We start from the raw sequence: 25,504 nt of genomic DNA on the forward strand, positions 1-25,504 counted from the left end.
CTCACCATACAGAATTGATTCAATGAGTCTTTTCTAATTGAGCAGGCCTTATTTTACTGCTGTTTTTAGATGCATATGCTTGATTGTATTATTATTATTATTATTTAGGTTACATTGTGATTTTAACCTTGATTGCCAAGACACCTAAAAACACAGGACTAGAAAGAATATAAATGTTTTAAATCAATGCATCCTACTTGTATAATCACTGCAATCAGTGGCATTTGGATCGTAAGGGTTGCTATTTAATATTTAATCCACTGGAGACTCTTATAACAATTGCCCTTTATGCCCATTCCCTTGGATAAATAAATAAATAAAAATAGCTTCATGCTGATTCAAATGATTTCATGATGACTAATCTCAAACACATCAGTTATTATAAAGCGGGGGGGGGATGGGGGAGATGCGTAGGAAGGAATGATAAGTGTAGCTTCTTGCTGTCTTATATTTACAATAGACTGAATAGAATTTCAGAGAAGATATTGGCGAGAGTAATTACACAGCCTGCAAATTCAATAGTTAGACACTCATGCAGAATAAACTTCCTTGTCAACACAGTCAAGGAGCTAAAAGATGAACAGACGCTCCATTCTCCTTGATCCTGCCTTACAGATAAAGGACAAGGAAACTGATTGTGGTCATTATATGATATTCCTGCTGAAAATGTCCTTGAGATGAAGAGGTAGAAATTGTTATTAACTGCTGTGAAGTTGAATTTCAACTTATGGCAATCCTGTGAATGAGAGATTTCCATCACCCTGTTATCAACAGCCCTGCTGAGGTCTTGCAAACAGAGCCATGGGTTCCTTGATTGAGTCTCTCCACATGCAGTTGTTTGCTTTTGCCTGAGTCTCCTGGGAAAAGCAAGACACCACTGTCTCTTCTCCTGTACCTTGTGCAAACTACATTTTCATTTTCAATTCAAGTTTTCAGCAAATGAAGCAAGCTGGGGACAAAAGGGGGAAAGTGGGAGGAGCAGAGAGAAACAGGGGCATTTGAAAGGCATCTGCAAAGGTGCAACAACAGAGGAGTAACTGGGATTGTCCCTGACAGATCTGGACAGTTGAAAGGTATGGAGAGGAGAGGATGAAAGCCATGCATTTAGTTCTAAATTTATTTATTAAATGAAATATTTATATCCCACCATTGAGGGAGATCACAGGGTGGCTTACCATAAAAACAGTAAATAATTACACAATGACAGGCAATCTACCCAGTTGCCAGGTTCAAGAACTCCTAATCCACTTAGCCTCTGTCTTATTGGGATTCAGTGTCAGTTTATTCACCTTCATCAGCCCGTTATTGCATCCAAGCACTGTTCAAGCACCTCACAGCCCCAGCCAACTCTGCTGACAAGAGGTAGAGCTGAGTGTCATTAGCATACTGATGGCATCTAACTCCCAAACTCCTAATGACCTGTCCCAGTAGGTTCATATAGATGTTGAGCAGCAAGGGGGACAGGATTCAACTCTGAACCACAGTAAACCAGCTAGGGGGCTAACCAGTGCTGTTTTCTGGAATCATCCATGTAGATAGGGGGATAATGTCTCCTACAAGAACCAATTTAGTAAGGTATCACGATCAATGCTATACAAAACTGGCGTGAGGAGGGTGAGCAGGGTAGCATTCCCCTTGTCTTTCTCCTGTCTGCATGGACCAAAAAAAAAAAAAATGACCTCTCCCTTGTCTTTTGCTGAGGAATCCAGATGACACATGACCTAGACATATGGCCTGGGCATTCTCACTCTGGTTCAGGTGAAAACAGTCCAACCAAGGCCTTGCATATTCAGCACTAAGCCTAGGGTTTTAACACATACCCCCTTTCATAATGGATTAAAATCCCATTTTGCTCTGGATTTTCCTGGAGGATCTAGAGCCCACCATGACAACACCAGATAGCTCTTTACAATGTTGTGTCACTTGGCATGGCCAGTTCTGCTGCAGCAAGTCACTTGCTCAGGGGCTGAATGGGAGGCCCAACCTGAGTCACATGGCTGTGCACCTTGTTCTGACCTCAGAGCAAGCAACTTGGCCAGGCATTGCCCATACTGGGCAGGAAAATGGGATGTACGTGCAAACAGCAGCCCTGCATTACAACGGAAGTGACCAGGTGATGGGGATTGTTGTGGCAGCTCCAGGGCCAGAATACTCTGGGCTGCTCCCAGAATATTTTGGCCTGTGCAGACACCGCCCCGGAGCAGGCTGTCAGTCAGAGCAACCAAGCCAGCCTTGATATTGTACCCTAGCCTGAAAGCAGACTGAAATGGGTCCAGATAATCTGTTTCCTCCAAGAATTTATGAAGCTGCCTGTGACCATATGTTGAAACACCTTGTTGAAATATGAGATAGGGAGCCCTGGTGGCACAGTAGTTAAATGTCAGTATTGCAGCCACAAGGTTGTGAGTTTGATCCTAGAGGAGGGCTCCCAGGTTGACTCAGCCTTCCATCCTTTTCGTTGGTAAAATGAGTACCCAGCTTGTTGGGGGCAATTGGGTTACAGCTTGGAAATCGCTTAGAAAGTGCTGAGTACACTACGAAGTGGTACAGAAATGTAAATGCTATTGCTATATTAGTGATAGGGCAGTAGTGCTCACATATCTCTCGGTCCAGTGAAGTCCTCTTCAGAAGAGGATGCACTATAGCCTCCTTTGAAGTAGCAGGCATGTTCCCCTGATGTAGTGAGGCATTTATCACTTGGACCCATCCGATCAGTCCACATCTGCTAAAACTTGAGTGTCAAAATGGACAAGGGTGAAGATTACATTTGGCGGAACAGTCTAGTGTCTTGTCCACACCATCAGGCTGCAACATCCTAAGCTGATCCCAAGAAAATTGATGCAATAGTGCTCTGGACACATCCCCCAGACTCTGCAATAACTGTGGCATCAAGTTCTGGGTGAATATGAACAACTTTCTGCTGAAAGGTCTTGGAAAATTTATCACAATAGGCAACTGAGGGTTCTAATCCTGGCTTCTTTGAGCCTGATCCCAATAGCTCTTCACTACTTGGAAAAGCTCTGCTGGATGTTGTGCTGAAGATAGAAAAGAAGAAGCATAATAAGTTCTTTTTTTTTCACAGCAGCATAGCTGCCAAAGCTATTCTTAGTACCAACTGAAGTAGACCCATTGAACCAAAGGGATTTATCTACATAGTGTTTTACCATTCAGCAATTGATGCAGTGGTTATACTCTAGTTTATACTAACTCAATAGGATTCCAGCCCTGGTTTGCAAAGTAAGCAGAAAACAGGCAGAAGGAAAGGGAGAGGTTCAGAGCAAGTGATAAGAAAACAGGCAGAGGAGGGGGAGAGAACTTTCTTTTCCTGGATGCGAAAATCAATTTTATTCTCAGACTTCCCTGGCTTTTCATTTAGAAAGCAATAAAATTCTATTTGTCCCTTGTTCATTTTCTACATAAAATGCCACCAAGCCAGTAGCTTTCGGCAATGGCACAAAATGTAATAGGTTAGGACTGCCGCTTTAAAATATGTTAGGGATTTTTAATGAAACCAATTTATATCAGTTTGTGGTGGTGAAAGGGCTGAGGCAACTTAATTTAGTTCCATTTTCCACACATTCGTGGCCAAAGTAAGGACGCAGTCCGTTCTAATTCGGCTGCACCTTCATATGCCGGCCTAAGCTATTTCCACCTGATTTGGCTGGTGACCTCTATTAAACAGCCAGGTGTTTAGCTCTATTAAATGGACAATCTCTTGATACCTACGCACAGATGTTGCAGAATGTTACATTTTTAAAACTGGGCTGTAACTTTATTTTTATTTTTTTATTTAAAAAATGCATAACAGCTTCCTTTGCATTGCCAGACTCTAAAATAGCATAAAATAGAATTCCTCAAAGGTTACTTATGAGTTTTGAGTCAAGTAACAAATGACTTTGTGATGATTCACAACACAGAATAGGAGCAATTATCCACCTCTTCTGTGTTGTATGGGGCTAATCATAAATGAATACTGTAAATTTTGTTGAGTTTCTGTTAATGTGTGCATAAATATAAATAATACAAGAAAATATATGTACATTTGAACAAGTATCTAATGTCCGAAAAGTTGCATGCATCCAAAGAGGTGCCAATGCAGAGACTGATTATAGAAAATTTTTGTATGTGCTGCTCAATAGTATAACAAGAAACCTTGGAGACAAATCTTAAAGCCCTAAATAGGTACATACAGGTGCAATGTAACAGAGTTTCCACTATAAAGATTCCCAAGTGGATTTCCATTGCTCAGAGTGATTCCAAAGCTTTTTCTTCTGGAGTCTTAGTATGTATCTACACTGTAGACATAATGCAGTTTGATACAACTTTAATTGCCACGGCTCCATCCTAAAGAATCCTGGGATTTGTAGTTCTGTAAGGCATCAACACCCTTTGGAAGAGAAGGCTAAAGGACATGCAAAACTGCAGATACCACGGTTCCATAAGCAGGAGTACAGCATTTAAAGTGGCATCAAACTGTATTATTTCTATAGTGAAGATGCATCCCTAGTCTAACATTCAGACAACTATACCACACTGGCTTCACTCAGGCCTTTTTAAACAACAAAAGAAACAAATATACTTACTAAAAAGTACTAAAACATACTTACAAAAAAGGACATGGCCACATAGCCCAAAAAAATCCACAAAGAAACTATACTTACTAAAAGATCCAGGTGAAGTCTACTGTTTAGGACAAGAGAGAGAAGGTCCAGGGGCCACCAGAAAGCATTTTATTTGTCTCTGGGATATCCTGAACACAATCAGCTCTGGAGTGGAACAAGTCTATTCAATATTGTTCCAAACAAATCCAAAACTGAAAAGGAAAAAGTAAGCTTAGGTCAAATCTCCCTTATCCGGAATCGCAAAATTCAAAATTGCCTTGAATCCCATTGTCAAAGAAAGGTGGGATATAAATCCTTGAAAATAAAATAAAATTGCCCACCTGGGTGGCTGAAATAGTGACATCTTTGCTTTCTGATGGTTCAGTGTACACAAACTTTGTTTCATGTCCGAACTTATTAAAAATCTCAAGTATACAATTTCCTTTAGGCTATATGTATAAGGTGTAGACCAAGCATAAATGAATTTCATGTTTAGACTTGGGTCCAATCTCCAAGATAATCCATTATGTGTATATGTAAATATTCCAAAATTCCCCCCCCCCTTTGCAAAAAAAAAATATCAATCTCCTCAAATACAAAATGCTTCTCATCCCAAGATAAGGGAGACTCAGCCTGTAAAAGACTCTCCCCCATTTTTATGAATCCTTTATGGAGATAGCTTCTTGATCTGACAGAATAAGGCTGAGATTCTAAACGCTGCCCATAGAAGTTAGAGAATTCAGGAAGATGTAGTTTGAGAAAGCTCTGGAAACTCTAGAAAACTCTCTGATCTTACATAAGGAGAACTGCAGAAATTTCCTCCAAGGAGATTAGAGACCTCCATAATTTTTAACTGGTTTAGGTGGGTATGCATATTTAGATTATTGTTAACTATCTCCCAACACTGCAAGTCATGTTAATTAATGAAGTGTTATTAATTAAAGTGACAAATCACACTTATACAAATACATTCTGGAAAGTGGAACCTTTGTGTGTCAGTGATAACAAATGAAGTTATTCATTCCAATTTGCTTCTCTGAATTTATGCTCTATTTACTTGCATGTTCGTCAAAGCCCGGCACAAGCTGAAATCGATGGAGTCACTTGAGGACTTTCCATTACAAATAAGTTTGATTTGGATGCTGCAACTTTTGCACACCAAACCTTTGCAACTAAAAGGAACATAAGAACTCTGAGGTATCAGATAATGGATACACTTAATTCACAATCTGAGAGAGGATGAAGTGAATGGTGAAGGGTCTGGAAACTATGCCCTATGAGGAACAACTTAGGGAGCTGGGGATGTTTAGCCTGGAGAAGAGAAGGTTAAGAGGTGATATGATAGCCCTGTTTAAATATTTGAAGAGATGTCACATTGAGGAGGGAGGAAGCTTGTTTTCTGCTGCTCCAGAGAACAGGACCTGAACAATGGATGCAAACTGCAGGAAAAGAGATTCCACCTCAACTTTAGGAGGAACTTCCTGACAGTAAGGGCTGTTCGAAAGTAGAATAAACTTCCTCAGATTGTAGTGGAGTCTCCTTCCCTAGACGTCTTTAAACAGAGGCTGGATGGCCATCTGTCAGGGGTGTTTTGATTGAGAGTTCCTGCATGGCAGAATGGGGTTGGGCTGGATGGCCCTTGTGGTCTCTTCCAATTTTATGATTCTATAAGATAGAAGCCTTCTCAGAAGCATACAGCAAGCTTCATGAAATCACAGAGTTGGCAGGGGATCCATAGGCCATCATGTTCAACCCCCTGTTCAATGCAGGAAACCCAAGTAGAACTTTCCCAAGTAGAGCATCTGGGAAGCATCACCAGCCTCCTTTTGTAGACCTGCAGGGAAGGAGAACCCACCACTTCTCTAAACAAATTGTTTGCATTGCTGAATTCTTACTGTCAGGAGGTTCCTTCTAATATTCTATTGAAATCTAACCTCCTGCAACATGAAACCATTAGACATGGTCCTTCCCTCTGGGGCAACAGAAACAACTGGCCCTCTCCTCTCTGTGACATCTCTTGAAATGTTTGAAGAGTGTAACCATATCAGCCCTCAATCTTCTCTTCACCAAGATAAACATGCCCATTTCCTTCAATCTCTCCTCATATGCTTTGTTCTTCATGTCTCTTATCATCCATGTTTTCCTTCTCTGAAGGCACTCCAACTTGTCTATATCCTTCCTAAAACGAGGCACCCATTAGCGAACATAGTACACTGGATGAGGCCTGACTAGTACAGAATATATACTGACTTGGAAATTTTGCTCCTGTTAATGCAGGCTAAGATAGCATTTGCCTTGGCTGCAGTATCACAGTGCTGGTACAATGTGACAGTGCACCAGCGGTGTGATACAATCAACAATAATCCCAAAGTCTTTAGGATTATTAATAAAATGAAATTCAGCAGAGACAAATGCAAAATTCTACATTTAGGCGAGAAAAACCAAATGCCAGGTATAGGATGGGGGATACTTGGATCAGCAGTACTACATGTGAAAAGGAACTGTATTGTTGTTTGATTGTAAGATGCAGTGAGGTCCCAATTTTGGGAGAAAGGTGGCACCAAAATAATTTTGTTATTGCTGTTGTGTGCCTTCAAGTTGTTTCTGGTGACTTTAAGGCAAGCCTATCACGGGGGTTTCTTGGCAAGTTTTCTTTACAGGAGCTTTCTCTTCCTCTGGGACTGAAAGTGTGTGACTTGCCCAAGGTCACCAAGTGGGTTTCCATGGCTGAGTGGGGAACTGAACACTGATATCCAGAGTCACAGTCCAACATTCAACCCACTACACTACACTGCCCTTCATAGAAATAAATACAACTATTATTATAATTCAGACATAGCCGGGTTAGCCTGGAACATCTATATTTAAAGGGATCTTGTAGCACCTTTGATATCAACTGCATGAAAGAAGTTGTAGCATAAGCTTTCTTAGACTTGGTCTACTATCACAGATGCATGGAATGAAATGAACTTGTCACCTCATCACCTTACCCACAAGCTTTCCATTTCCATGGCTCTTCATTTGTCAGACTATAAATGTCCTTCCTAGGGAACCCATCACTCCAAGCATCTGAGGAAGCAGACCAAGTAGAACTTCTTTTTCACAGATGACGATCATGATGGTGGTGGTGATTTAATGCAATGCTAGAAATTATGGTAGTTGTTGTTGTTGTTGTTGTTGTTGCTGCTGCTGCTGCTGCTGCTGCAATACTAGAAGTTTGCGGAATGGAGGGAAATTTCATTTAAGGACATAGAATTCCCTCCTTCTCTCCCAGAATAATGACCTCATTACCCTTCCTCCATTCACTGGTTTATACTCTGTTCTGTTTACGGAATATCTCCTTTTAAAACTGCAACAGAAAAGCAAAGGGTGATTATATACAAGACCCTAACTTATTTGGCTCAAAACCCACTAGCCGTCATTAGCAGGAAAACAGATATAAAAGGTATCATTAACAGATGTTCTTTCAGGGTCCCAAGAGGAACTGTAGCCTTTTGTTCCTGCAACTAACCATCTCATGAAGAGAAGCCAATCAGTGCAGACGATCGCTCCATCAAAACGCCAACTAAACAGAGCGATCAATACAAGAGAATTAAGTAACCATGCCTCCCTTGTCTTTGGCACATGCATATGAAGTTAAGAGGGAGATGTCAAAGGCAAAGCCATCTTCCCTGTTTGTGGAGGAGCCTTGAGAGCTGTCAGACACCGACAGATTTGGGAACATTCATATCTCAACAGCTCTTCAAGCTGCAAGAGGAGTTGTGCGTATTTTTTTTAATGCAAAGATGGACAGATGGAATTAATTATCACTGGTTTTTTTGCACATTTAGGAAAGACATCAGGATTGACACTTTAGAGCACTTTTCAATCCCAGCTGGAGCAGTTTGGAGCTCCGAGATGTTAAATACATAAATGCACAAGAAAATTGGGGCATGCATGCAAAGAGAATGAAGGAGAGGGAGAGAGAACTACTGGTTCTGCATTCAGAATAACTGGAGCTACCCTACTGCAGGTCTGCAGAGAAGATCAAATTTCCTAGGCTAACAAACATGACAGACATCAACTCCCTGGGAACCCATTTTTCCCAGCTATGTGGAACAATCTCCATTGCCAGCCCCTGCTCAACAATAAATGCAAAAATAGATAAATAAATGTAAACATAAATGCATAAATAAATGAGATTGATTTGGACTGTTCCAGGTTTGGATTCTGTTCCAGAGAAGAATGGAACACCCTGAAGCATGTACCTAGATGCTAAAAATGTAGCGGGAAAGCCAGACATCTTGCCTACAACATGACCATATAAAACAAATGTCAAAACTATGATGAGGGGAGGAAGGGAGCTGGATTTGACTCATCAAGAGCTCTTTCACACAAAAATGTTATCAAGAGTCTCCCATTAAAGTTTTAATGGAGACACATTGTGTACGGTCACTGAATTTGATGATACATGCCTTCAAGTCATTCCCGACTTATAGTGAGCTTAAAGTGAATCTATCATAGGGATTTCTTGGCAAGATTTGTTCAGAGTTGGTGGGCCTTTGCCTTCCTCTGAGGCTGAGAGAATGTGACTTGCCCAGTGTCAACCAGTGTGTTTCCATAGCCAAACAAAAATTTGAACCCTGGTTATTGAAGTCATAGTCTTCATAGTCATAGTCATAGTCCAACAGTCAAACCACTGCACCACCAATTACACCAATTACCTCTTTCATTACCTCTTAAATTCTTTTTAAGAATTAGGAGTTTGAAAGAGCTATAGTGAGAGGTTTGGCAGTTGTATATTTTATTTTATTTTTATAGTAAATAATAATAATAATAATAATAATAATAATAATAATAATAATAATAATAATAATTGTGTTTGTCCCTAAAGTTTTTTCTTTCTTTCTCTTTTTAATGCCCTTCTGTCTTGTTGACAGAAGACTGGCTTAGTCTTCTTTTTGTGTTTCTGTTTATCCATCTGGCAACCTGTTGGTTAGTCCCAACTAGAAAAGATCTGTTCAATCCACTGTTAAATGGCGAGTCAACACTTAGGCAAATCTCATCGATTCAAGGAGTTTTCTGTAATCAGGAATGACAATAGCCTCTTGGCCTGTGTTTGCTTAAGCAGAAAACTTAAGTGTTCAGGTCTTGTCCTTGAAAACCCTCCACAGCTTAGGACTCAGGTATCTTAAAGATTGCCTTCTTCTGTATCAATGCATATCAATATCTACATCGTCTGCTGGGATCCTTGCCAGAATACTGGTGCCAGTAGTGAAGTGTTGTTCTGTCCTTGGCCCAGTGCTGTTCAACATCTTTATCAATGACTTGGATGATAGAATAGAGGACATGCTTATCAAATTTTCAGATTACACCAAACTTTTGAAGAGTAGGTAATACCCCAGAGGCTCCAGATTCAAAATGACCTCAGACTGGAGAGCTGGCCCAAAACTAGCAAATTTAATTTCAACAGGAAGAAATGGCAGGTAGGACACTTAGGCAGGAAAAAAGAAAGAAAGAAAGGCTGAGACATGGGATGGCTAACCCCTGGCTTGAAAACAGTACATGCAAAAGGGATCTGGGAGAGTCTTAGAAAACCACAAGCTGAACGTGAGTCAACAGTGTGATATGGCAGCTAAAAAAAGCCAATATGATTCTAGACTACATCAACAGAACAGAAGTATAGTGTCCAGATCAGTGATTTCCTATTCTGGTCTTCCAGGTATTTTGGACTTCAGATCCCAGAAGCCATAGCCATCTTAGTCAGTGGTCTGAGATTCTGGGAGATGAAGTCCAAAGTACCTTGAAGGCCAGAGTTTGTGAATCACTAGTCTAGATCAAGGGAAGTAATAGTGCCACTTTATGCCTCACCTGGAATCCTTCATCCAGTTCTGGGCACCACAATTCAAAATGGATGTGACAATTAAAGCAGTATCAAACTACATTATTTCTGCAATGCAGATGCAGATGCAGATGCATGGGGCATTTTGGGGGCAGTGGTTTGAGTGTTGGACTAAAACTCTGGGACACCAGGGTTCAAATCCTGACTTGGGCAAGCAACCCACTGGATGACTTTGGGAAGGTCATGCTCTCTCAGCCTCAGAAGAACACCATGACAAACCCCCTTGGAAAAAATCTTGCCAAGAAAACCCTATGCAAGGTCCCTCTTAGGGTAGCCATAAGTAAGAAATGAGTGGATGGCACACAACAACAACAACAACAACAACAACAACATATGCAGCCCTAGACAGAAGTCCCTTGGTTTGCTGAAGCCCTATTTGTATGAGAAAGAAGTATCTTGGCTTGTTGTAGTATAGGAACTTCATAGCCCACATAATTATGAGCATCTTTTTCAGATTTGCTTCCTGCGCATTGCCGCTGAGTCCACTATTGATTGGGGGAATTTCCAAAGATGCTACAGTGATGAGTCCATTAACTATTCCTTTCCTTTGGTTTTGAATGCATGGCACTTGGGACCTGTGGGCTGGCAAATTGACTTCCTTACCCAACTTTACATTCTTTCATCTCCAGCCTGACAGCAACAGTGACTAAAGTACAGCTCTATTGATTAAACATCCTGCGCTTTTCCAAGAGGACGTATGCATCCGTTGCCATAACACAACATGGCATCTAATCGATACAGCAGTTATGCAAATGTGTAGGCCATGGAGATCATATGTATTGTCTCCCAAGAAGCAACACAAAACAAAAGGACTGATTAGGTGGTTCCAGGCACTCCCAAACATGCATGCATCACGGTTTGGAAAAGTCACTAGGAAAAAGGTTACTTCTTTTGGACCACATGCTGGCTGGGTGAGTCTAGGAGTTGGAATAGTAACATTTCCTGGCAGTAAGGGTGGTTCAACTGTGGAATATGCTACCTGGGAGAGTGGTGGAGTCTTCTTCTTTGGAGGTCTTTTAACAGAAGCTGGATGGCCATCTGTCAGGGATGCTTTGATTTTGAGTTACTGTCTGGCAGAATAGAGTTGGACTGGATGGCCCTTGTGGTCTCCCAATTTTATCATTTTATACATATTGACTCTGTCTTGTAGCTGCTTTGGGTCTCACTATGGGAGAAAGGTGGCATACAAATGAAATAATAAACCTAGGAAATACTGGGTAGACTTCATCTACTAACACAGCAGTTCTCAGCCTGTGGGTCATGACCCTTTTGGAGGTTGAATGATCCTTTCACAGGGGTTGCCTAAGACCATCGTATGTCCAATGGGCTTAGGAACCAAGACACCACAATTTTATGGTTGGGGATCACCACAACACAGGGAACTGTATTAAAGGATTGCAGCAATAGGAATCATAGACTCATAGAGTTGGAAGAGACCACAAGGGCCATCCAGTCAAATCCCCTGCCATGCAGGAAATCACAATCAAAGCATCCCTGACAGATGGCCATCCAGCCTCTGCTTGAAGACCTCCAGGAAAGGAGACTCCACTACACTCCGAGGAAGGAGTGTGTTCCACTGTCGAACAGCCCTTACTGTCAGGAAGTTCCAAATGTTGAGGTGGAATCTCTTTTCCTGGAGCTTGCATCCATTGCTCTGGAGCAGCAGAAAACAAGCTTGCTCCTTCCTCAATATGACATCCCTTCAAATATTTAAACAGGGCTATCATATCACCTCTTAACCTTCTCTTTTCCAGGCTAAATATCCCCAGCTCCCTATGTCGTTCCTCATAGGGCATGGTTTCCAGACCCTTCACCATTTTAGTTACTCTCCTTTGGGACACGCTCCAGTTTCTCAATGTCCTTTTTGAATTGTGGTGCCCAGAACTGGACACAATAGTCCAGGTGGGGCCTGACCAGAGCAGAATACAGTGGCACTATGACTTCCCTTGATCTAGACACTATACTTCTATTGATGCAGCCTAAAATCGCATTGGCCTTGTTAGCTGCCGCATCGCATTGTTCACTCATGTTCAACTTGTGGTCTACTTGGACTCCTAGATCCCTTTCACACGTAGTTTCATTCAGCCAGGTGTCCTCCATCCTATAGCTGTGCTTTTCGTTTTTCCTCCCTAAGTGCAGTACCTTACATTTCTCCATCTTGAATTTCATTTTGTTAGCTATGGCCCAGTTTTCTAGTCTATTCAGGTCATTTTGAATCTTGATCCTGTCCTCTGGAGTATTAGCTATTCCCCCTAATTTGATAAGTATGCCCCCAATTTTGTCCTCCAAATCATTGATAAAGATGTTGAATAGCACTGGTCCCAGGACAGAGCCCTGTGGGACCCCACTGGTCACTTCTCTCCAGGATGAAAAGGAGCCATTGTTGAGCACCCTTTGGCTTCAGCCAGTCAACCAATTACAGATCCATTTAACAGTTGCCTTGTCTTTCCCACATTTTACAAGCTTGTTTGCAAGAATGTCATGGGAAACCTTGTCAAAGGCCTTACTGAAATCAAGATATACTGTATTCACAGCATTCCCTTCATCTACCAAGCTGGTAATTTTATCAAAGAAAGAGATTAGGTTTGTCTGGCATGACTTGTTTCTCTGAAACTCATGTTGACTTTTTGTGATTATGGCATTGCCTTCTAGATGTTCACAGACTCCCTGTTTAATGATCTGCTCCAGAATCTTTCCTGGTATCGATGTCAGACTAACTGGACGATAATTGTTGGGATCCTCTTTTTTCCCCTTTTTTGAAGTTGGGGACAACGTTTGCCCTCCTCCAGTTTGCTGTGATTTCTCCTGTTCTCCAGGACTTCTCAAAGATTATTGCCAATGGTTCCGATATTACATTTGCCAGTTCTTTTAATACCCTTGGATGTCATTCATCTGGTCCTGGAGACTTATATTCGTTTAGGTTAAACAGGTATTCCTGTACTATCTCTTTGCTTATTCTGTGCTGAAATTCCTCTTTTCTGTCCTCTGCTCCATTATCCTCAGGTTGAGTTCTCTTTGTCTTTTCTGAGAAGACTGAGGCAAAGAAGGTGTTGAGTAATTCTGCCTTTTCTCTGTCTTCTGTTAGCATTTTGCCATCTTCTCCACGCAGTGGCCCTACCGTTTCCTTCTTCTTCCTTTTGCTGTGGACATATATAAACAAAGCCCTTTTTGTTGTTCTTAACCTCTCTAGCAAGCCTGAGTTCATTCTGTGCTTTGGCTTTTCTGACTTTACCCCTACACAGGCTCGCTATTTGTTTGAATTCCTCTTTCAAGGTTGAGAACCGCTGTACTAACAGATAATAACATCAGTGCCCAAAGTATGGCAACATCCAAAATTCACAAAACAGTGATATCCTTCTTTGGTCAACAAAAATGCACAGAATGCATATATTTTGTGCATTTTGGTTGGCCCGATAAAGGTAGCACTATTTTGTGAATTTTGGTTGTTATTGTACTTTACTGTTTGGCCAACATGGCTACTGCAGGGATAGTGCTCAATGGCTCTCATGCTGCTAAAAGTTCACCAGAGCAATAGGATGCATTTTGAGGCTGCTCTGTGCCTGAGCTTGGAAAAGTTATTTTTCAACTACAACTCCCAGAAGCCCCTATCCAGCAAGACACTGGGGATCCTGGGAGTTTCAGTCATTAAATTAATTTCCCAAGCTTTGCTCGAGGCTGATAAATAATAACATTCTTGATAGGCTATAGGTTGATTTTTGCTACAGCCATTTATGCTGACGGTTCAAGACAGTTAAAGCTCTGTGTTGCCACCTTATGGTTACAAATCAAAAATGTGACCTCAAATTCAACAGGTCACTGGATCTAAGTGCCTTCACTTTCCCCCTTTCCACATTGCATAAAGACGCCAGAGATTTCTTCTTCTTTTTTTGTCCCTCTTTCCTCCATAATGCCTCTGAGATATCCATCTCTCTTGTATTTATTCAGTGCAGAACAGATTGATTTAAATCTTTGCCCAAGGTTATTTTTTTCTCCTGCTTTGCATTAATTTTAAACACATAATAAGAGGTTATATAGGGCCAGAATTTTGGAAGCGGAAGGATGGAGTGAGGGGGATGAATTTTCACTTAGAGGAATGGGGGAGAAGGGTATACAAAAATGGAGAAGTCATTTTCATTTTTAAATACACAAACACCTTCCCTTTACCAAGTGCAAATATATACAATTGTTATTAAACTTGGGTTTCTCTCAGCTACTTCAGAGAAAGAGACATAATGTCACGGAAGCGAGAATCCATACAAACAGAATCAACAAATCCACATTTGCAAAGACCCTCGCCTCGCGGGGAGCTCCGACTTGTTAAGAGCCTTTGCAGACTTTCTAATGAAATCCAGATTCTGATAATTTAATCTGATGTGCTCGAGAATTAAAAGAATCAGCAGTTTTTCATTCCTGCTGATGCTGGAGATTTTCTTGGTTCACAACTAAAGTTCTATGCTTATGAAAAAGTGGGCAAAAAGGAATATACCCAGTAATGTACCAAAGACTAGGGGACCAGTTCCAAGAACTCCAGGTGCTCAGTCATGATATCTGTGGAGCATATGTGTGGTGGTGTCACTGACTGCAATACTTTTGGTGCCATACACAGCCATAATTTCGAATCCCACCTATGTCCTTAGGAGATGTTTACCATAAACTGGAGTCAGTGACTGGAGAACTGTATCAGAGTTATGCATGTGGAATGCACAGCCATGGACAAGTTTAGCCCAAATGTGCAACAGATTGCACTCATCCATATGCAACAAACATCTATGTGCAATACCCATTCATGGGTAATCTGCAACTCTGCTTCCACAAACCTTAGTTGCATATGGCCCAACTGTATTAGACAAAAATAGTAGGGGAACAAATGTATCCATGAGTCACCAACAGGAATCTATCCTTTCTATTAGATAACTTGCAGTGATCACAGATTTTGTGATTTCCAGGATGGATTGGCCCAACTGGCTCTGGAAAAACAAGGCTGTTTTGCATGCATAGATTGGCCTGCCACACTGCAGCCAAGACACCTACACATGCACATATGCATATATACACACATATTAAATTAGATAAATCTGTACTGCTGGAGAATATGTTTTGGGAACAATTTTGGACTAAACGATCAATCTACTCTACTTTCCTGCCTTCAAATTTGTACTTTTCCTATCCTGTTCCTGCCCTGGCCACCCCATATTTCTATAAGTATACAAAGGCATTATGGAACCAAAACATGAGCTGTCAAAAAACTGCTAGATTCTTTGATTATCCTATCATCTACAAGCCCCTCAGCATTTTGTTTTCTCTGTGGTTAGCTGCAATGCCCACAATAGTTGGAGGAGACATTTCCAGCAATATTGCCCTGAGCTATCCATTTTTATCCAAAGTATGATGGGATAGCTTGGCATGTTACATACTTTCCTGCAACCTGGGTGCGTCTGTGGACATTTAGTAGTGGCCATTTGTTGGAGGGGCAATTGGTCCAGGGATCATTATGTACAGAGTTACTGGATACATCTGTCTCTAACAACCTAAAAAAGACTACTTTTTCTGTAGCTAGATATAGACGGAAGACAGATTTCACTGAGATCCATGTATTTCCTTTGAAACTCTCAGTTGATGATGTCAGCTGTCTGCATCTGGCTATGTGAACAGAGCTAGATAATTCTCTTTATCCGTTCCATCTCCATCAGTGATGGAATAGAAGTATCATAGTGACACAGTGAGTCTTGGTGGATTTTGGGGTTTGTGGAAGGAGGAAGGGAGTATCAACCTTTTCAGTGACCAAAACAGTACATATGGAAACATAAGTGTCAGAATTAACCCCTGGAATATGAGAAATCCAATAAAGAGAAGTAGGATTGCAAGGCGTTTTTGATGACTTCCTTCCCAAATCTGAGGAGGATCACTCCTCAGCAGTACTTGACAAACACTGAAGTGACTCCTCTTCCCCTTTGAGGTTTGGTGAAGAAACAGGGACAAATGTTGTAGGGATCATTTGTGAAATAGAAGACACTGACTGACCAAGCACCTGGCATCCACAGGCAGCCACCTATAAATCTCCCAGCAGCTGTTGGGAGTCCCTATTGTTCATAGAGTGAACCCTTCAACCTCTATGAGTGGCCATGCTCTTAGTGTTCCAATGTTTCCTGGAATTCTTGACTCCTGGACTTCCTAGAGTTTTAATGACTGCTTGGCTCATCCTTTTGGGGGGTTGGATATGTGTACTACTAGGGAGCAAGCTTGTTTTCTGCTGCTCCAGAGACTAGAATACAAAACAGTGGATGCAACCTACAGGAAAAGAGATTTCACCTTAATGTTAGGAGGAACTTCCTGACAGCAAGAACTGTTTGACACTGAAACATATTTTCTCAGAGTGTAGTGGAGCCTCCTTCCTTGGAGGTCTTTAAACAGAAGCTGGATAGCCATCTGTCGGGGATGGTTTGATTGTGATTTCCTGCATGGGGGGGGGTAGGACTGGATGGTCCTTGTGGTCTCTTCTCACTCTATGATTCTTGATTTTGAGATTACCTGGGTGGGCCTCCTTGCAACTGCTTCCTCTACATGAATCTGTCCCTTTGGACACTTGCTGTTCATAGACATAGGAGCAGCAAGCTAGAATTATAGTTTTTTTGTGGGGTTTTCAGGCTATGTGGCCATGTTCTAGAAGAGGTTATTTCTGATGTTTCACCAGCATCTGTGGCTGGCATCTTCAGAGAATGCTGGCATGAAAGAGAGTTGGATACACACACACACACACACACACACACTGTGTGACCTGGGTAGGGAGGAGTGATCTCCATGTTAATTCGTGTATTGTTCTGTTGAACGTGAACATGATGGTGCAACACAATGTTGCATAGAAGGATTAATGTGTAACTGCAAATGTGAAAATTTATGGGGCTCAGCTCTGAGGTAGGATCTCGTTCATCATCCTATGAAGAGTTGAAAGGCATACAACCCAGGGGGAAGTCTGTGGCTCTCTCCCTGGAGGTTTATAGCCTCTGTGAAACTGCAGACAGACAGATTATGTAAGAAACCATCCTTCTCTAAGCAACAATTAAGTGTAGTTATGCTGAAAGCTATCTTAGCCTCCCCATCTATGCTGAAGTCATCGTTATCTGAAATATGGTTCAAGGGAGGTTAATGCCTGTTGTCAAACAGAACTCTGGAATGGGCCCACAGCCAAACCAACAGCAGGGTCAGATTTGACATTATTATTGAAATAATCCCTCCCCCAATGTATTAAAAGGGACAGAATTTCTAAATTTGCAAGAACTTTTGTGCACCTCATCAGAGCTCTCATTCCTGGGTTGCAGGGAAAGAAAGCGAAAGAGGATGTCTAGAAATAACAACCTAGCAACTTGGATTATTTGCAAGAGGGAATGCCGACATAGAACTGCTGTGATGGCAGGGGGAAAAAGAAACCAATAGAGAACATGGGAGGTGGAGAGGATCAGCTGTGTTGCCCTTCTAAGTAGTGAATAATAATAAAAGCTAGCATTCTGCATCAGCTACTTAGTTAAGAAGCTAAGTAGCTGATATAGTATCTCAGGCTGCATCTGCAGTGCAGCAATAAATGCATTTTGACACCACTTTAATCACCATGGCTCAGTGCTATGGAATTGTGGGATTTGCAGTTTGTTATGGAACCACAGCTCTCTGACAGAGAAAACTGAATTTTTCACATAGCTACAAATCTCAGAATTCCATTGCTTTGAACCATGGCAGTTAAAGCAATGTCAAACTGCATTATTTCTGCAGTGCATATGCAGCTTAAGTGTACAGTGGGGCCTCAATATTTGTTGGGGTTAGGGGTGCAGGACACCCATGAAAAGTGGAAAAAGAATAAATTAAAAAACAACAACACTATTTTACCTGAGAGAGCACCTCTCTAAGAATCTCTAGGTCCATCAGTGCAACTCTGTGGTCAACATCTGCCAGAAGTTGACCACAGAATCCTGCTGGAGGACATACACATGCCTAGAGAAGTGTTTCCTCTAGCAATCCCAAGGTCCTCTAACATCAACATCTGCCACAGTCATGCTGGAGGGCCTACAGATTCCTAGAGAGAACATATTAATCAAATCCATGAATAATCAAATCTGCAAAAGTCAAACCTACAAGTGTGGCAGGCCAGCTGTACTTAGTATACTTAATTAAATAACCTCCCCTGTTTTAACTAAGTAACCTCTCCTGGCCCAACCACTGCTAAACCTGATGGAAACATCATTCACCCATGCTCCAATCACTGTCCAAATGGCCCTCCATCCACCCATGCAGCAGATGCCTTGCAAATTATGGGGGGAGATATGATCATGGCAACAGTGTCACAATCATGACTAAGTAGCACTTGTGAATGTAGAATAGTTACCTAGATTTACCCATCTATAACTGTTCTGTATTCACAATTGTTACTGAGGGCATGTCTGCACAAGTCAAATGAACCCGTTTCCCCTCACCTTCATGGCACCCTGTCTTTACAACACAGGACCAAAGCCCTAATTTGTCTGCAGACTGTCTTCATGACAGGAAGATAGTTTTGCATCAAAAAAGACTTACTTGTTGCGCTGGATATTCCAGGAAAATTGCAATGCTGGGTGGCTATTTACACGAGTCCTGTTTTGCTGCTTAGCATCACTGTTACAAGTCACTCACCTAAAGGTCACAACGAGGCAACCAGTGATGTGACTCATGCTGGGTGACACAGTGGGATGCATGTATGGACAACTGCCCAGTGTTGCTGCGAAGTGCAGAGATAAAGGTGGGATTCCAGGGCAGGTCCAAGATTGGAACACTTTGAGAGCAGCCTGATGTATTCTGGCTGGTATAGACCCACCGTGAATCATGACTGTGACACTATTGACATGATTGTAACTCCTTCCTTTCAACTCACCTTACCAAACATCAGCTGCTTGGGGAGAAGGAGTTTCATTTTGATTGTAATTGGAGTATGAGTGAATGATCTTTCCATTGGGTTTTAGGGAATTAGGCCAAGAGTGGACTGGCATTTAACTCTAAACTTAAATCTACCTCCAACAAAGGTAAAAGCTTTTTCATTTAGATTATAATTGACAAGTGTTACCTGTATAGCACCTAAACGTTTTTCCATATGTAGCAGTACACAAAAATGTCTTGAGAAATACCTCTGTGTAACAAAAAATGTGTGTGGCTTCACAAAGGACAGAGACAACCTGGATCCCAATGCTGCTGCATTTTAAAATTTACCGTCCTTTGTCTCAGTTTGTACATGATCAAAAAAGGAAGTGGCCTCTGCCTGCACTGAAATCCCTCCAAACCAACTGAACTACAACAGAAACATCATCTGACACAAAATGTATGTCTGTGACTCCAACACTGTCACTTTACTTTTCTTCTCTTGTATGAATTTTTGACATCTTTTGAATGATGAAGAAGCCAGTGGAACTTTGAAGCTTGCATGATGCATGTTGTGCATTTTGGTTGGCTAATATCACTCTTTTGTGGAATTGGGATTTTGTTGTATTTTGCTGCATGGTCAACACATGGATTTGTTTCTTTGTTAAGTATACTTAACTAAGTAGCTGATGTAGTAGAACAACAACAACAACAACAACAACAACAACATTATACTGGCTTAAACTGAAGGTCACAAAAGAGGAGTTACACCAAGATCCCACACATTTTGGCAAAGATCTGAGATCAAGGAGTCAAAGTGTAACTTCATACTCATAGTTCTTTATCACATGGGGAAAATTGGGGTTTAAACAATTATTATCCCATGAAAATTGCACAATCGCAATTAACATTTTCACATGATGTTGCAATTGAAGTGCCATTATCCTGGGAATCAACAGGCAATAAACACCAACAATCCCGTGAATGATTTGTGGCTGTTTATTGCCTTTTTATTCCTGGGATAAGAGCTCTTTAATTGCATTGTGTGTGAAAACGTTAATCACAATTGCATGATTTTCACAGGATAATCACTGTCTAAACCCACAATTTCCCCTGTGTGATAAGTCCATAGAGTTACACAGTGAGTTTTGCAACAACATCCCATTAGTGAACCGTGACATAGGCAATCACATGCAGATTCATAATGTTGATGTACATCTATATGCTGAATTTGCAATGCATTGAATTTTATATGCATACATGTACAGAGGTCATTTGCTTCCATGTGCAGTGTACAATCATTTCTAATTACACCCCACATATCACACAGTTTCCACAGGCTTGAACCTAATATTACTGTTTGCTATTGGACGAAAAAGTCCACTACTTTGAAAGGGGACTTTATGTATGTGTAAGACACCAACAGGTGTCTGGTTTCTGTAGGATTCTGAGCAATTAATGCTTGTAGTTACCTGAACAATATTATTTCTTAGTTTCAGAGGTCAGAGACTGTGTCAAATCAAAAAGAACTGAATTCTTAAAATACCACTTAACTAATTTAAGATAGATTTTTCATAGAAACCAAGAAACTCCGTGGGATTCCTATTGACTACAGATATCCAACTGGGAAGGGGGTGGGTGGGAACAGAGACACCCACAGAAAACATCTAGTATCCAAGAACCCTTGGATTTTCCCACCTGAGGCTGCCTAGCTAGCTGTACCCAAATGGATTTTTAGTTGATAAGATCTGACAAGGCAACAGCCCAAAGTGGGACAGCTCTGGGCTTCACAGCTGTGACACTCAGCATTTGGCAACCTTGGGCCATTTCTCTCTTCTGGGTTACACAGGATTCTTTGGTATTGCTTCTGCTGCTTAGTTTTACTTGCTCCAGTTTTGCTATCAATTATAAAAGAAATGAGCTCCCTTTAAGTGGCTTGGTCCAGCAGTTGCATTAGAGCTGTCCATCAGAATCCATTTGAAAGAGACCCTGCATGACAGTGGCATGTTACACGGCAGAATGTATATGCCAGGTGCAGCATGAGCAAAATGGGATGGACCCTTGCTACTCCCAATGCCTTCTGTAGTGAGTGAATGGGCAAGATGATTCTGATTATGTTTGGGAGACATTTACACCCAGCTGTCTCCAACCTTATTTTAATTCTACGTTTTAAGTTACCTTGGTTCCCATATTGGTAGAAAGATTGTTCTTGTGGTTAATTGTCATCAAGTTGACTTTCAATTTATGGTCACCCTATGAATGACAGACCTCCAAGTTATCAAACAGCTCTGCTCCAGTCCTGCAAACTCAATGATGTGGATTCCTTGTTGAGTCTATCCACCCATAATGCACTCTTCCCCTTTTCCTACTGCCTTCCACCTTACCAAAAATTGTATTTTCAAATGAATGCTCTCTTCTCAAGATCTTAGTATAGTCATTTTGTCTTCTAGAGAGAGTTCAGCCTTGATTTGTTCTAAGGCCCACTGATCTGTCTTTTTTGCAGTACATGGTACTTCTAGCTCCAGATTTCAAATGAGTTGATTTTCTTTCTGCCACCTTGCTTCACTGCATTTTCTTCTCTAAATAAAGTTGGATCCTTGATTCACCAGGTGTGGTCTTCCAATTTATAAGTTCCTCTTAATAATCCAAGATACTGAGCCCTCTCCCCAAAATAGCTTCAGAACAGTGGCTATTAAAATCTGGAATAAAAGCCAAAGCAAATGCAGTGGCCCACTGTTATGGAAGCCACCAAATGCTTTTGGTAGGGATGATGACTGTTAAGTCTGATGCCAGGAGCTTGTTGGAGGGAAGGTGTGATACAACTATAGCCATGGGCCAAAACAGTTAGATACAGAAAAGTAAAATACAGAATATGTTAAAATATAAATGCAAAACTGGTGCAGAAGGAAAATGCTTCCCCCCCCCCCCCCCTAAAACATAGGTACAAAAGTGTGAAAAGCAAGACTATTTTATTTACCCTGGTAATTTTCTGGTTCTTGATTTTTAATTTTTTTAGCTGCCAGAGCAAATTTAGCAACATGTGTGTGTGTGTGTGTTTAACAAAAAACAGGTTCTGCCAACAAAGTAGTGCCTTGAGCCTTTATGCAGTGGACACTTAATAAATGATGGGGGAAAAGCCTCTGTGCCACAAAACTTACAGATCAAATCTTTTTAGTATTATTTTTGGTGATGGGAGGTATTATTTATCCCCTCTCCATCAAAAAAGACACCAAATGTATATTGGAGCCAAAGAGCTGGAAAATATTTTCATAAAAGGAGCTACCATAAGGGATGCAAAAAAATTGATGTAATATTATTTTATATAATGGATACCAAGAAGAATCAGCATGGCGTAGTGGACTGAGTGTGGGATTAGGACTCTGGGAGACCAGGCGCCAAGTCCCTGCTCAACTATTTAAACCCACTAGGTGCTTGAACAAGACACAACAGCATTGAGCTCTGCAAGGTCCTCAAGGTATCTCAGCACTGCTGTAATAGTTTTATGCCTGGATCCTGTATGGCTCAGTGCAGCACAGTAGTACTACAAGTGGACTTATGCTAGACTGAGCCATACACCACACCTGACTTAACACATAGCCTCTGAAGCCTCTTCCTATGCACAAATATTGCTACATCTGTGGGGACCAGGCATGATTTATAGAAGTGTCAGGCTACAGCCCCATAACCAAAGACATAAAAATATTACATTGCTGAGATATCTTGAGGGCCCTGAAGACCTCAGCCCTGATGCCATAATTCTTCATCTGGCTACAGGGAAACATTTCTGCAATCCTGCACACTCCTTGCAAAGCAGTGAATGGCTGTGACAGAGGTTTCAGTAGCTTTTCGGTGGCAAGAGGGATACTATATAACAATAGCAAGTACATTTCTATACCGCTTATCAGTGAACTAAGCAGTTTACAATGTGGAAGATAATTGCTCCCAACAAGCTGGGTACTCATTTCAGCAGCCCATGGAAGGATACAAAGCTGAGTGGACCTTGGAGCCCCTGGGATTGAACTCATAACCTTGTGGCTGCAGTACAGACATTTAACCAGTGCATCACCAGGGCTCCTGTTGCTACCAGGGTTTCTCCCAGCAGCACCTGAGCACCCCAAAAAGGACATACAGTCAGTTCTCTATATCCATGGAGTCTGCATCCATGGATTCAACCATCCATGGTTTGAAAATATTCCCCAGCAAAAAATATAATCCAGGTACTAAATCTTGATTTTGCCATATTGTATAAGGGATACCATTTTACTATGCCTTTATATCTAATAGGACTTGTGCATCCATAGATTTTTATATTTATGGTGGATCCTTGAACCAAACCCCAGTAGATACCAAGGGCCCACATATGTAAGGGAAAATGTGCACATGCATATGTCCCTAACAGGATGCCAGCCTCTCTCAGCCAATGTGGAAGGCAATGGCAAGCCTCCTCTGAACAAATCTTGCCATAAAATTTGGGTGTCAACATGAAGGCAATAAGGAATCCTAGGAGCCAGTGTAGTACTGTTGTCTGAGTGCCACACTAGGGCTCCGGGGAACCAAGGTTGAAATCCTAGTTCAGGCATGGAAACCCACTGGCTGACCTTGAGCAAGGTCACATAATCTCAATCTGAGAGTGAGGCAATGGCAAACTTCCTCTGAATAAATCTTGCCAAGAAAACCATAAGATAGTATTGGCGCAATTCAGAACTGACTTGGCACAGGACACCACCACCGAATAATGAATGACAGATAGATTAAGACTTTTATATAACTGAGTGCAAGTCTCATCACTCCAAATAAAAATGGATTCTTTTTATAAAGAATGGTTTCACTCTACTATTTTTCCATCATGCAAACCCCACCACAAGGTCAGGGAGTTATAGGAAACAATTCTTGGCTCTTAGGTTCTTCCAAGTGAATCAAGGGCATCTCTTCCTAGAAGGTCAGGTTTTCTTTCCCTCAACCTTAAGAGCCACACTTTATTTTCTTGACACTTGTTATTGCAAACAGAATACTTTGAAAAACCAAGTGATGAAGAAACCTCTGCCCATGGTAATTGAAACAAAAAATCACAGATGGCCAGATGTGGTGGGGTATTCCTTGCAAGACTGAACGAACCTTCATGCTTAGAAGCAACCATGCGTTTGACATCTGAAAGCCTCAAACAGCCCCTGACCCATAAATTTTTGATTACAGACCCATTATCAGGGGAGTAAAGGGCAGTTTTTGAAGCTAACAATAAAATAACACACACACACACACACACACAGAGAGAGAGAGGGGGGGAGAGGAGTTAGAATGATCAAGACAGCTTAGACCTTGCAGATGATAAATCACTCTCCCATTCATTTGCTTCATTTATCAACTGAACCGCTGCAGACTGGGCTCGTGCTTCTCATTCTGGGGGAAGCAGCTGTTTCGAAAAAGGTTTGCATTATGGAAAAAATAAAAACCGCAGGTGCACAGACGCTGCCTTGCTAACCGACAGTTCTCCATGTACCTGTAATCACAAGCAGGCTTTAGTACTCAGCCGTCCGAGAACAAAACAAAATAAAACAAGAATGCACATTTTATTGGGGCCACCTGCTCCTAGCCATTCCTAAATGGAAATTAAAGCAGTATGGTTTATTGCCATCACATGCTGCTCACACAAACAATATTGTGGTGTGCCTTCTTTGTTGTTAACAATGCACAGGAAGACCTGTGCAGCTTGTACTTCATTAACGTAGATTACAATCTCCCTTTCTCCCATAATCAGGGCTATCCCTGCTTGTCAAGGCCTCAGAATATGTAATGCTATGAATTATTACTATTTTCTTAGCATTTACAGCATTCTAAAAAACATATCTATAGGGCTTCTTGTACACATCAACTGAGATTCTACATTGGAGTTACATTGTTGAAATCGCTGAATGAGATTATGCTGCGTAACCCTTGTGTTAAATAACAATGTGTCACTAAATGCACAACCCAGTGCAATCCATCTGGTACAATTCCACTTCTGAAACCTTGACCTCAATGAGGACATTCCCCATCGGACAAAAATGTCCAACTGCTTTCATGTGGAATTGTGTGTGTGTGTGTGTGTGTACGTGCAAGACACTAATATGATTCTGACCACCAATGTCCACCAAGTTGTTGTAGTCCTTAC

The 25,504-nt window shown here is 41.4% G+C and overlaps 1 protein-coding gene across 10 annotated transcripts in view; it reads right to left on the minus strand.

The window, feature by feature from the left end:
• The window catches only part of TSNARE1 (t-SNARE domain containing 1), a 485,050-nt gene that overhangs the window by 136,913 nt on the left and 322,633 nt on the right, over positions 1 to 25,504 (minus strand). The window lies entirely within an intron of this gene.

This window comes from Sceloporus undulatus, chromosome 4 (assembly GCF_019175285.1).
Source record: "Sceloporus undulatus isolate JIND9_A2432 ecotype Alabama chromosome 4, SceUnd_v1.1, whole genome shotgun sequence".
Lineage (NCBI taxonomy): Eukaryota > Metazoa > Chordata > Lepidosauria > Squamata > Phrynosomatidae > Sceloporus > Sceloporus undulatus.